At 44.8% G+C, this 11514-nt stretch overlaps 1 protein-coding gene across 1 annotated transcript in view; it reads left to right on the top strand.

Annotated features, from left to right (window-relative positions):
• The first annotated feature begins 313 nt into the window (after positions 1 to 313).
• The window catches only part of LOC135896949 (beta-1,4-glucuronyltransferase 1-like), a 35332-nt gene continuing 24131 nt past the window's right edge, over positions 314 to 11514 (top strand). Inside the window, exon 1 of the mRNA XM_065425498.2 lies at positions 314 to 408. The gene's annotated coding sequence lies outside the window, so the exon portion shown is untranslated. The remainder of the gene's footprint in view (positions 409 to 11514) is intronic.

The raw sequence follows: 11514 nt of genomic DNA, 5'->3' as shown, positions 1-11514 counted from the left end.
TGAGCGAGGTATAGGCTGATTTTCGTGAGATAGTCAGGTATTTACTTTTCCTTTTCTTCCTTTCTTCCTTCTTTCATTCATTCACATGCGTTATCGTCTTTTCAAGATGGCGAACAGTCTGTGCAGCGCACCGAGTTTCGCGAGCAGCAGAATTAAACAGCCCCGCTGTCGACTCCGCTGCTTTCGCCGCGGGCATCGCGTGTCGTCTGCTCGCGGCGGTGGCGCCCACGTCGTGCGCCCGCGTGGCGGCGCTGCCGTCATCCGCTGCTGTCTCTCCGGCGTCGCTCCATCCTTCCTCCCGGCATCACCAGGATGAGACGGTCGGTCGCCGCCACTCCTCCCGCCAGGGCCGCCGAATGCCCCTTCCCTGCTTCCCCGTTCCCGATCTCCACCCGCTGTCCCCACACGGTGAGTCAGTCACTTGCGAATATCACCTGTCTGTGTGTCTCATCGCCTCACACCAGCACGTCCTGCAAGCATCGTTTTCAGACACTCTATTGATTCTACGGCTAGCGCGTCGCTCCTCTTTCTGTATCAACTATTCTTCGTCATCTGTTCCCTCCGCAGGCGTCGACTCGGGTTGTTAGCACAAACTGATTGCTCCTTGACTCAGCTTTCTTGCAGACAGATACGCACACTTAATGATGCGGCCAATGCCATAGCAGCACGTGCGGCTGACGCTTGTGTAATCACATAAATATCAGTGTCCTTGTGAAACATCTATCATTTAAGGCGTAAAGGAGTAGTACACAGTATGTTTCTTCTCCATTATAAATTAGATATACTTCAGCAGCGAATAAATCGTTATTTAATGTACATCTATTCGCTCTAACGCATCTAAAATAAAACAATCTAAGCCACTTTGGCGGTAGTCGAGCCAGTCGCACTAAATAGTATCACGTTTCTTTTTCATTCTTCACGTGTTGTGTGAAACATCTGATGCGGTAGATGGGATAAGAGCGCCAACTTAGCGTGCGGATTCTGTCGGATTAATTCGTAATACGTTATCGAATGATTGAAACAACTGGGCGAATTTGTGCACCCTTAAATTAAAAAAAGGCAGTACATTTATTAAACGTTCTTGTACAGTATGCTACAAGTTACTTCAAATGTCGAGGTTTCACGGGAATCGGATGAGACAGACTATTTACGTACCCTCGTCTTGATCGCTCTAGGAACGCTTTAGTAGTTGAGTTCGGGTTTGTTGTAGACAGCGGATATCTCCATTTCTTTAGCTTACTGGTCATTCTTCAAGATCTTCTTGTTTTGGGGATATGACTTGCAGAGCATTGAAAGCTCGTCACCTTGCACCACATCGTCCCCGCGAACACGTCGACGAGCCACTCACTTGGAAGTTGTGTCGACTGTGCAAGGAAAGGTGATCGTACTGACGTCCAAGAAACGGCTTGAGCGCGCTTGTTTCACATTGTTTCTGGTAGTTGTGTACTGAAGTCGAAAAACTAAAACGAACTTCTCGTGCTTTGAAAGCGCTCTAGATGTAAATAATAGTTTTTCCCCATTCTGAAGCAGAGAATTAGAAAGGTTTATTCAGCGTAATTTATATTGTTGCGGTCTTCCCTCCCTCCCTCTCCCGTCTCTCTCTCTCTCTCTCTCTCTCTCTCTCTCTTTCTCTTTCTCTCTCTCTAGTGCACGATAACTGTTACATGAAGTCAGTATTAATCAGTGACTTCGCCTTGCTGGACAGTCCATCGCAAGCTTAGTCATATGTCCCTCCTGCCGGACCTCTCTCTCTAGCCATACAACTATCGGGATAGAGAAAGCAGAGGTATGTAGTTATGAGCGTTTGTTCAGGGTTGGGTTAGAGGGACATCTCCTACGGTGGGCGCTGCGACTGCCTTGCTGCCAAGGCGGGCCGCCCACAGCAGCAGGGGCGCTATCAATAGAAAAAACAGCAAACCGCACACAAAATCCAATGATATCAAGCAGCATTATCGCCACGTTCGTCATGAAGGACTGTAGACCTCAGCAGATATTCATTCATTATTTTTTTAATGGGGTAAACACCTATTAAGTGCCACCTAACTGACAGCCGTTTAGGAGAGAATCCTCTGCGAGCACTGACCCAGAACCCTCTGTTCTGACAAGGGATGACTGCCCAGTCTGTCAAACACGTTTCATGGTGCTTGACTATAAGATGGACAACAGCCCGGCCTGCTCTGACGAGAAGCGCATGTCAGAACAGCGCGTGTCAGATCATACTTTAAAGTATACGAAGATCTCGTCAGAGCAGCGCGTGTCTCACGGGGGCTGTCGGCCATTTTAATTTGAAGTGAATACGAGATTGTAAATGCTACGCCCAGCCGCAAACGGGATATCGTGGACTGTTGTCGCCATGGTAGTTCAAGAGGATGGCGCAATGGTGAATCAGAGGGAGCTAATAGCCGAAGAGAGACCGCGAAAACGTTACAGTACACCACACGGTAGACTTCTGCTTATACAGTGATATACGTATATAACGCTAAATTGGGTAATCAAAACCATGAACATTTCCAATTTCAAATTAAACGTGTGCCCTTTCCAACATGTTCGTGCGGCCATGCCAACGAGGATGTATGTAACTTACTCCTCGACTGCCCCAAGCGCACTACACATAGACAGTGCTTAGAACACCAACTGTATTTAATTTACTCACATAGGCCTCTTTCATTTGCTAATGTATTGGGCCCATGCCTATCAAAAGTGAATCACAAAGCAATGAAAGCTCTTCAGCGCTTCTTTGAAGACGCTGGCAAATGTGATGAAAATTGACTCCACGTGTGTAGGTTAGTGTATCAATCGTGCGTTTGTAATTGCGCCTTATTCATGCTCCTGAAACTAGCTTATGTAGCTCAACTATACGAGAACGTCAGACCTTTTGAGGGGACTTCTATCTCTAGTATCGAACTGTCGAAACGAGTTCTTGATTTATTTAATTATTATTCGTTGCAAGAATATATATATATATGTTTGTTTATTTATTATTATTGTACTCTATAACCACGTTAAAAAGGGTAGCCTTAGCCAGTGAACGGCTATTCCTCTAAATGAATAATAGAGCTCATAACTGCTTATAACATACTTCTCGTTCAATTCGCAATTGCGCTTCTCTGCAATGCACATCTGCCTAACTAATGGCGGCATTGGTCGGGGCTCAAACGAAGAAATAGCACTCGCTGCGCATGCTTTATGGTTTAATCACTAGAGTCACGTCTTCATTTTCCATGTCACAAGACAAGCAAATTGCGCGTAGCTATTTTTGCGCAGTGCAAAAAATGACTACGCCGGCCACTAGTTTGCCAAACTGCTTCGCGAGAAAGCTAGCTTTACGATCATGAAAAGTACTCATTAAGATTATAAACAGTAAGAAAAGATCAACGGACGGAGCAAGTATGCAGCAAGAATGATGCAGCACCTGCTCTTCTTTTCGCGAAGTTTATTCTTATTTATAATCAAAGTCGTTGTTATGATCACTGCCTCACCTCACGCGTTAACGCTGGCTCTTTGTTGGCGTGCTTCACTGTAGCTTCTGTGGCGCCGGGCAGGCTCCTCACTCTTCCTTATTTACTCTTCAGCGCTTCCTATATATACTTCGCAGCGATTAGCGGACTTTTTATAACGCACTGCCTTGCGGGCAGTAAAGTTTCAATTACCGGAAAGAGTGCGAGGAGCATGAACATCCGGGAAGCGGAAATTGCTCTCAGAGGAAGTACGATCTTCGGTTGTTTGCCCGCACTTGATAAGCTTAGCGATAAGCTCGCCACAGCACGTTTTACGGGATCTGTGAACCGAAAGAGGTTTGCCCCGTTTTCGATTCGCGCATCGTAGGAAAGAAAAAAGTGGCTGGATAAGTTGGCTATACCTCGATTCATTCTTTTCTTATACGTATATGCATACGCGTTGATAGGACGGTGTCCAGTTCCTTTGGGATCGAGACGCTGGCTTCTCTTCTTCACGTTGACCTGTGGGAAGGGTAGAAACTTCCGCAAACATCGTAAGCAAAGGAAGAAAGAGAAAATGTCGTTGGAGGACACCGGCATATCGAAAAGCAGTACATTCAGAAAAGGAACCAGCACACAGCGAATCACGCGGTTCTGAAGTCAGTTACTGCGACAGCAGTAGGCTGTCTCAATGGACACCGTCATCATCTCAAGATACACAATCAGACATCATCACTCAGAGTATGCGTACCGCGTAAAAGCATGTACGAATCCAAGCGCAAGCGCAATAACGCAATGGTTAGCACGCCAGGCTTTCACGTGTACATTGCCGCATTGACATGAGTTGAGAGGTCGGCAAAGGTGTTCACACACATATATATATATATATATATATATATATATATATATATATATATATATATATATATATATATATATATATATATATATATATATATATATATATATATATATATATATATATATATATATATATATATATATGTATATATATAGCGCACAGCGTTGTCTTCGCCATATGGTGTGTGTGTGTGGGGGGGTCTGATGATGAAGTATCCTGCCGGTGGCGACAAGACGACAACGCAGTAACGGACAGGGGCAGCAGTACACAACAAATCCAGTTGGTTTCACTTTACCTCTGTTATAGTCTGAAGCAAATCCCGCGCGACTGCTGGAAGGCGTACAAGCCACTGTATTGGCAGCAAGTCCCAGTATATAGACAGAACAGTAATGACTGTGTTGTCTACTCTCGTCAGCAAAAGTTATGTGACCTCTATTTTGCTTATATGGTCTTCAGACCATAATACGAAGGAACACAAACTGGGAGTTCTCAAAGTATGTGCAAGCGTGGTGCCGCTTGCTCCAATCTCCACTCAGCCCGGTGTCATTATCAATGTTTATGAAACTTGATCCGACCAGGTGCTGCGACGACACGAACTGCTGCCGACGGCGGCGCTAGGTGAATTGACGACGCAAGCGAACTACCGCAGTTCGCGGCGCCAGGTGCGCTGATGACGTTCCGATCATTATTAGCCGTTATCGATCATTATAAGCCGTTATCGCTCTTTAGCCCCTTATCCATCAGCGTCGATCCATTATCAACCGTACTCAGGCTGCGGCTTCGAAGGCCTGTGTTCTTGCCGCTTGTTTCGCGTTGAAGCGAGGCGTGTGGGCCCCGTCTTGAAAGCGATCTGCGATGGGGACACAGCGCGCCGAGTGCTGATAGCTTCGTGCGCGATGTATTCTCACCACTTAGTTCCCTTCTCGCCACTTAGTTCCCGTTGAAGCTCGAGGAACCACGAACGTGAATTCGCTTGCTGCCGCGGGCCCTATAGCTTGAAAGCGATCGTTTTACGTGATGGACGGGTGGACGGGTTTCCTGATTGGGTAGGCGTAGAAATGCTCATGCATTTAAAAAGAAAGAAAACATTGGCAACATCAACGTTCCACTGCAAATAGGGTAAAAATTTAGCTCAGAACTATTTCCGTGGCTGTACAGCGATCATGAATAAAACTGAGCATTGGCACCGCAGTGTTCTCGCAGCGTTCCTGTGGCAACTCGGTGCCAATGGCCTTCTTTAGGCTACCCGTGTAGAATGACGTTCGTCGCGCTGAGTTAGGGTAAAGCTGCTGGAAACGGGATTGCATCGAGGCGCAGGAAATCGTCCGTGTCGCACGGAGACCTTTCCGCTCCAGCTGGAAGGGCCCAACCAGTGGCATGAATTGTAACGAGGGCTTTCGGCTGAAAGAGGAATCCAGTGAAAACAAGGTCATTGCGAGGGTTGCAACAAGACTCATTTGTGAAAGGGTCTATTGCTTCGCTCGTTTGAACGGCCACGCATTGCATTGGCTACCAAATATAGGCTCCGAGGCATTCTCTACCTAGAAAAATTATAGTGTGAAATCGATCGCGTACTGCTCGTTCCTCGAGAGAAGAGTATGCACTAATTTATTGTAAAGCGCTTTGTCAGTCTACAGAGCTATTAACAATTAAATTCTGGTGTTTGTAGGCACGAAGTATTGGGGAACTCCAGATTAATTTTGACCGCCTGGGCTTTAGCGTGCACCATACTCTTGGTACATGGTTGTTTATGCATTCGACCTCCATCGGAATGCGGCCGCCGTGACCGAGGTCGAACCCGAGACATCGTGCTCAGCAGAGCCACGTCACTGCCACTGTGCTACGGTGGCGGGTAATGCAGAGGGGCCACAAGTGATTGTAGTGCGAAAGATATCACAACGCGTGATTTATTGCTGTCACTTGAGCTGCACAGAAAATAAACTTTCTTTTTTTCTTCTTCAAAAAGAAGGCTTCAGTTAAAGCAGCAGAGCTACCGTGAGAGAAGTCTTAAATATGCATGAACCTTTATAGTGCGGCAACGTGCAAGTATTACTCGGCAAAAACAAGAAAGAAGAAAAAGAAGAAACCCTGCAGACCCCATGCCCTGCGGGAATGGATGTTATGCGAAGCAATGTGCGGGTAGCCTACCTATAGTTAAGGAAACGACCGTGAGAGCACCAAGACGTAGGCGCTTTGACAGATACTGATAAAGTGGCAAATGTTCGCGAAGAAATGCTTCGCATTTAAAACCTTGTGTACCGTTGGCGTGCACATTTTGTGACAATTGAGAACGCGAACAAGTGCCACCGGACATTTGCAAAGCACTAAGGTGGCTCGATTCCGCAGTGAACTTATTTCAAGCTGCGCGCGAAGATAGAAGTTCGGGATTTTCTGAAAATAGGGTTTTCTTTCATTGTAGCACTGAGCACGTGCTGGCGGGCGAGTTGGTTATGCATGCTTACAACGAAGGCGCCAAATAAAACAACGGACGAAGGAAGGAGACATGAGACCGAGCGCCTACGTGGTTGTCTCGTGTCTCCTTCCTTCGTCCGTTGTTTTATTTGGCGCCTTCGTTGTAAGCATTCATTGTAGGGGTTCTTGCACGTAGAAAAGATGATAAAGCACAAATGCTTACAAAAGACTATTATATGATAAAACGAAAACTTCTAAAGTGCTTATCAGCTTACTGCGCGTCTCGCAACATCCTACCAAAGTTTCCGTTCTCGTAACGCATCACAAAATCTATAGTGCACGTGTATTGGGGGGGAGGGGGGGGGGGTCGTATTATGTGATAATTTTTTCCCTTCGATTCCACCATACGTCGTACCGGGTGACCCATAATTGGCGATATACGAGAACGAAGCTTCGTGCAACCGAATGTCGAGGGGCGCAAGAAAAATGAAAATGTAACGATCATAAAATACAGAACCAAGTGCGGACAATAACCTGCTCGTGAGGCAAGGCCTTCGTTCAAGCCATGGTTGAGGGATTTCGACAACCACAGACAAATGTCTTTCATGTAAGGTGCACGTCTCAGAAATAATTTTTTATAAATAAGCGAACGTCAGTTCGCTGGCTCGACTACGGCACGCCTTGTTTCAGGTCACCGATTGGTTGCACACGGTTATGTTTGTCGATGTTTGCGTAATCTCGGGAACTTCTAATTTTGAAGGTCTCAGTACGCTGTAAGTATAGACCAGAAACTGCAGGGCATCTAGGGGGCAGCCATCTTCTGCCGGGGAATGTTGTAACTGGCGAAAAAAAAAACTGTGTTAACGTTCATTCTGTTCTTGTCGTATGCTTGCCACCGGAGTTCCCTCGCAATGGCTTTGCTGTCAGCTTCCCCGTCATCAAACGGGCTAAAGTTCTGACAGTAGACGACGGGAGTCAAAATTAAGTGCGCGTCCTGCAAACACGTCTGCGAAGATGAAAGATTCTGGTCTGCAGGCCAGAACATAAATAATCCTTTATTACCTCATACTCGTTGCCAGCGAACACCTCGACCCCAGCGGTCCAGAACCTTTTAATCAAAATTGAATCAAATACCTCGTCCTACTCTTTGTTACGTTTGATATTGTTTCTTCGGAGCAGCAAAGGTAGCGAATGCATGTGATTTAATCTGCGCTCTTTGCTTACAAACGCGCCTTTTGGACGATTCAAATCCATCCTATATATATGTACGGCAGGAACGGATTTCCTTTTTTCTCTTTTTTATTCGCTTGTGCACACGGCACGGCATAACGTCAGTATGAAACTAAATGTAAGTATAGGCCCGTTTCATAGAGATACTGCAATAGTGACTTATAAAATGTATTGTCCATAATCCATCGTTCATAGTCCTCAGCTTAATAATAATAATAATAATAATAATAATAATAATAATAATAATAATAATAATAATAATAATAATAATAATTGGTGAAATTTCAACCCATTGACTTTATTTACCTGCAAAGTGCAACTCGTTACTTGATCGCATATCTTTTACATTTCTGCGCCAATTTAACAATATTCTGAACTCTTGTGGCAATGTACTAGACCTATGGCTTAGTAGCGCAGAAGCTGTGAATGTGTCCTGTGGCGACTTTTTCCTTGTTAAGTTCAGATGTATATCATCTCCCGCTTCGTATTTCATTACAATTCGCGATACCTAGTTGCAGGAAATTAAAGCATACAGACACACCTTGGTCTTTTAATTTCTCAAGCGGAGATACCGTGAGCCTTTACCACTATCTTAATAATACGGACTGGTATTTAGTAGTAGAACTAGGAGATGTTAGTGACCTAGTCACGGCATTGATAAATATTACTCACGATGGAATGAAAAATATTATACCACTAAGGTACTAAACGCTCTAAATTTCCCCACTGATTTTCTGTTGAACTGAAAACAACTTTGAAGTTAAAAGACTGTCCTCACAGGAAGGCACAAGGTACAAATCAGGAACACTGGCAGGCACATTTCAATATGTAAAAAGCACTCTCTAAACGCTTTTACAAACGTGATCATTCCATCTAAACACATGATGTGGGAGCTAGTACTTCTAAAAATTCAAAGCATTTTTTTATACACGTTCGTGAACAGTCATCCAACAATACGAAACAAGATATCTCTCTACTTAGTGGCGACAGCCAACCTGTCCCAGATGTCGCGGACGCCTTCGCCCTACACTTCGGGTCTGCGTACGGTGAAGGGTACAGCGACGGAGTTAGTGAGCTTTCCAACCACCCTTCCCTTGATTCAAGTCTATCGACCTCAGAGCAACTTGTCTTTAAGAGCATCAAACGTTAAAAACCGTCTTTTTCGTGTGGTCCTGATGACATTCCACCTGCTTTGATTAAGACGTACAGGTCCTTGCTTGCTCCAGTGCTTGCTTGCATTTTTAATTCTGCTTTAAAGACGAGCACATTCCCAAAGGCTTGGAAAACAACGCGGGTCGTTCCCGTCTTCAAATCAGGGGTAAAAACTGCTGCGAGTAACTACAGGCCTATTTCTCTTTTTGCGCAGCATCTAAATTATTCAAGTCAACTCTGCACTTAATAAGTTCATCCTGTATTGAAAATACTATCATTCCTCAGCAGCATGGATTCATATCGGGACTCTCCGCAACTACCAATTTCGTTAGCTTCATTCTGCAAGCCTCTCAAGCAGTGTATAAGAAAGGACAGCTGGATGTCATTTATTTTGACCGCAGTAAGGCGTTTGATGTCGTATGCCGTAAAATACCCCTTCAAAAATTGATACAACTTGATCGGCAGCACTCCGTCACAGCGCTGGTAAGACGCTACCCACGCGACCGGTGCTGCTACGTTAGCGTAAATGGTCAGTCGTCAGAACCTTATGCGGTTACAATTGGAGTTCCTCAAGGGTTTGTCATGAGCCCTCTTTCTCGCTGTTCATTAACGACGTTTAGGCAACCATTAAAAACTATTCAACTTTGTTATATTCTGATGACGCGAAACTTTTCAAACCGGTAAAAAATGTTAACTATTTCACCGCTTTCCGAAGGACATTACAAATTTTGCGTCATGGTGGATCAAACTGGTCATAAATGCATCAAAAACGAAAGTTGTAAGCTTCACGCGGAACACTTACAGGACTTTATTTCCCCATAGCGTTAAAGACGTTCTCCTGCCAAGAGATCAGGGAACGAAGGACCTTGGAGTGTGCTTCGATAGCTCTCCGAGTTTCTCGCTCCACGCTCAACAGACGAGGCAGCGTGCACTTCGAACGCTCGGCACATCATGTCGGGCGACGCGAGGCTTCAAACAACCTGGACCATTTGTAACTTTTTATAAGGGCGTATGCCTTCCAGTTCTTAAGTACGCCTCCGTGGTTAGGGGCGGCACTTATAGGTAAAATTATGAATTTCTCGAAAATGTGCACTAAAGGTTAACATATATATTTAAACGTGGATTCTGTCAAAAGCCTTCCATCTTCATAGAGCTAACACAGACACTCAAGTTTCCTACCCTCACCTGTAGACGCAACAATTCAGATGTCCTTTTATTCACAAATTAATACATGAAAAAATCTGCTGTTCGCACTTGCTTTCTACTGTGCGCTTTTACATTCCGCAGAAAGGCGCAAGGAAACAGCGCACCTTTCAGGCTTCAGATTTTTGTGACCCTCTAACTAGAATCCAGGCGGCATATAACGCGCATTCAGAGTGCCTGGATATCTTCATGCCTAATTTTAATATTTTCCTGAATGGAGTTGCAGAAGAATTTCAATAACGGAACAAAAAACTCTCATATCTGTTGTGTGTTCCGTCATTCTGTAACCCTTTTTTCTGTTTCTCCACTTTTGCTTTGTATTCTCTTCGTGTACACATCTTATGTTCTGTTAAAATCTTTATTGGCGAAATTATTATTCTTATATTTATATGTGCGCACGTTTATATGTGTGTATGTGTTTGTGTGAGCTTGCATTGTTCTTCAAGTGCATTGTTTTGCCGAGTGCGCCAGCACCAAGACCCTCGAGGTTGTTCCTGGGCACTTTAATAAACACAGTCGATTGATCGATCGAGCGATTATTATTATTATTATTATTATTATTATTATTATTATTATTATTATTATTATTATTATTATTATTATTATTATTATTATTCGTTTTGATCACATATACACACTAGACAGAAAAGGGAAAGCGACGAACAGGCTGGCGACCACCACTGGAAGGAGCATAACGCCTGCCTACTCTTCAGAAAAGGAGTCAGAAAATAGGCTGAATCCGCCGGTGGAGTTTTGACGCCTTGTTGTTGGTTAGTGGTGTATAATTGCATTGTGGCATATTGCCCGATTTCATAGTCACTTCTCAGCAACTGCAGCTTATGTATAACCATAATGCTTACCTTGAAACGCTGGCGGCGTACGCTATGCACGAAGTCGCGCTTTCTAGTAGAAACGCGGGCTCTTGCGTGGGCCGCGATGGATGGATGGATGCATTATGAGCGTCCCCTTTGGAACGGGGTTGCGCGTTGTGCCACCAAGCTCATGCTGCCTAACGTCCGGACTAGGTAAAAAAGAAAAAAAATGAAAAAGCGATGCGGTGCGGTGGAGGCGAGCGCCATCTAGAAGTGTTGGTAAGGAACCATGGCGCTCTGGGATTTGCGCTCGCCGGCGTGCGCATATATGTCGGTGGCCATAGCTGCTCTATGAATGGTAGAAATGCTGGAAAAGGGGGTCGTGTTCGAGTTTCCACGTAACAGA

The sequence above is a fragment of the Dermacentor albipictus genome, chromosome 3 (genome assembly GCF_038994185.2).
Source record: "Dermacentor albipictus isolate Rhodes 1998 colony chromosome 3, USDA_Dalb.pri_finalv2, whole genome shotgun sequence".
Taxonomy (NCBI): domain Eukaryota; kingdom Metazoa; phylum Arthropoda; class Arachnida; order Ixodida; family Ixodidae; genus Dermacentor; species Dermacentor albipictus.
This window is presented reverse-complemented; position numbering and strand designations above follow the sequence as displayed.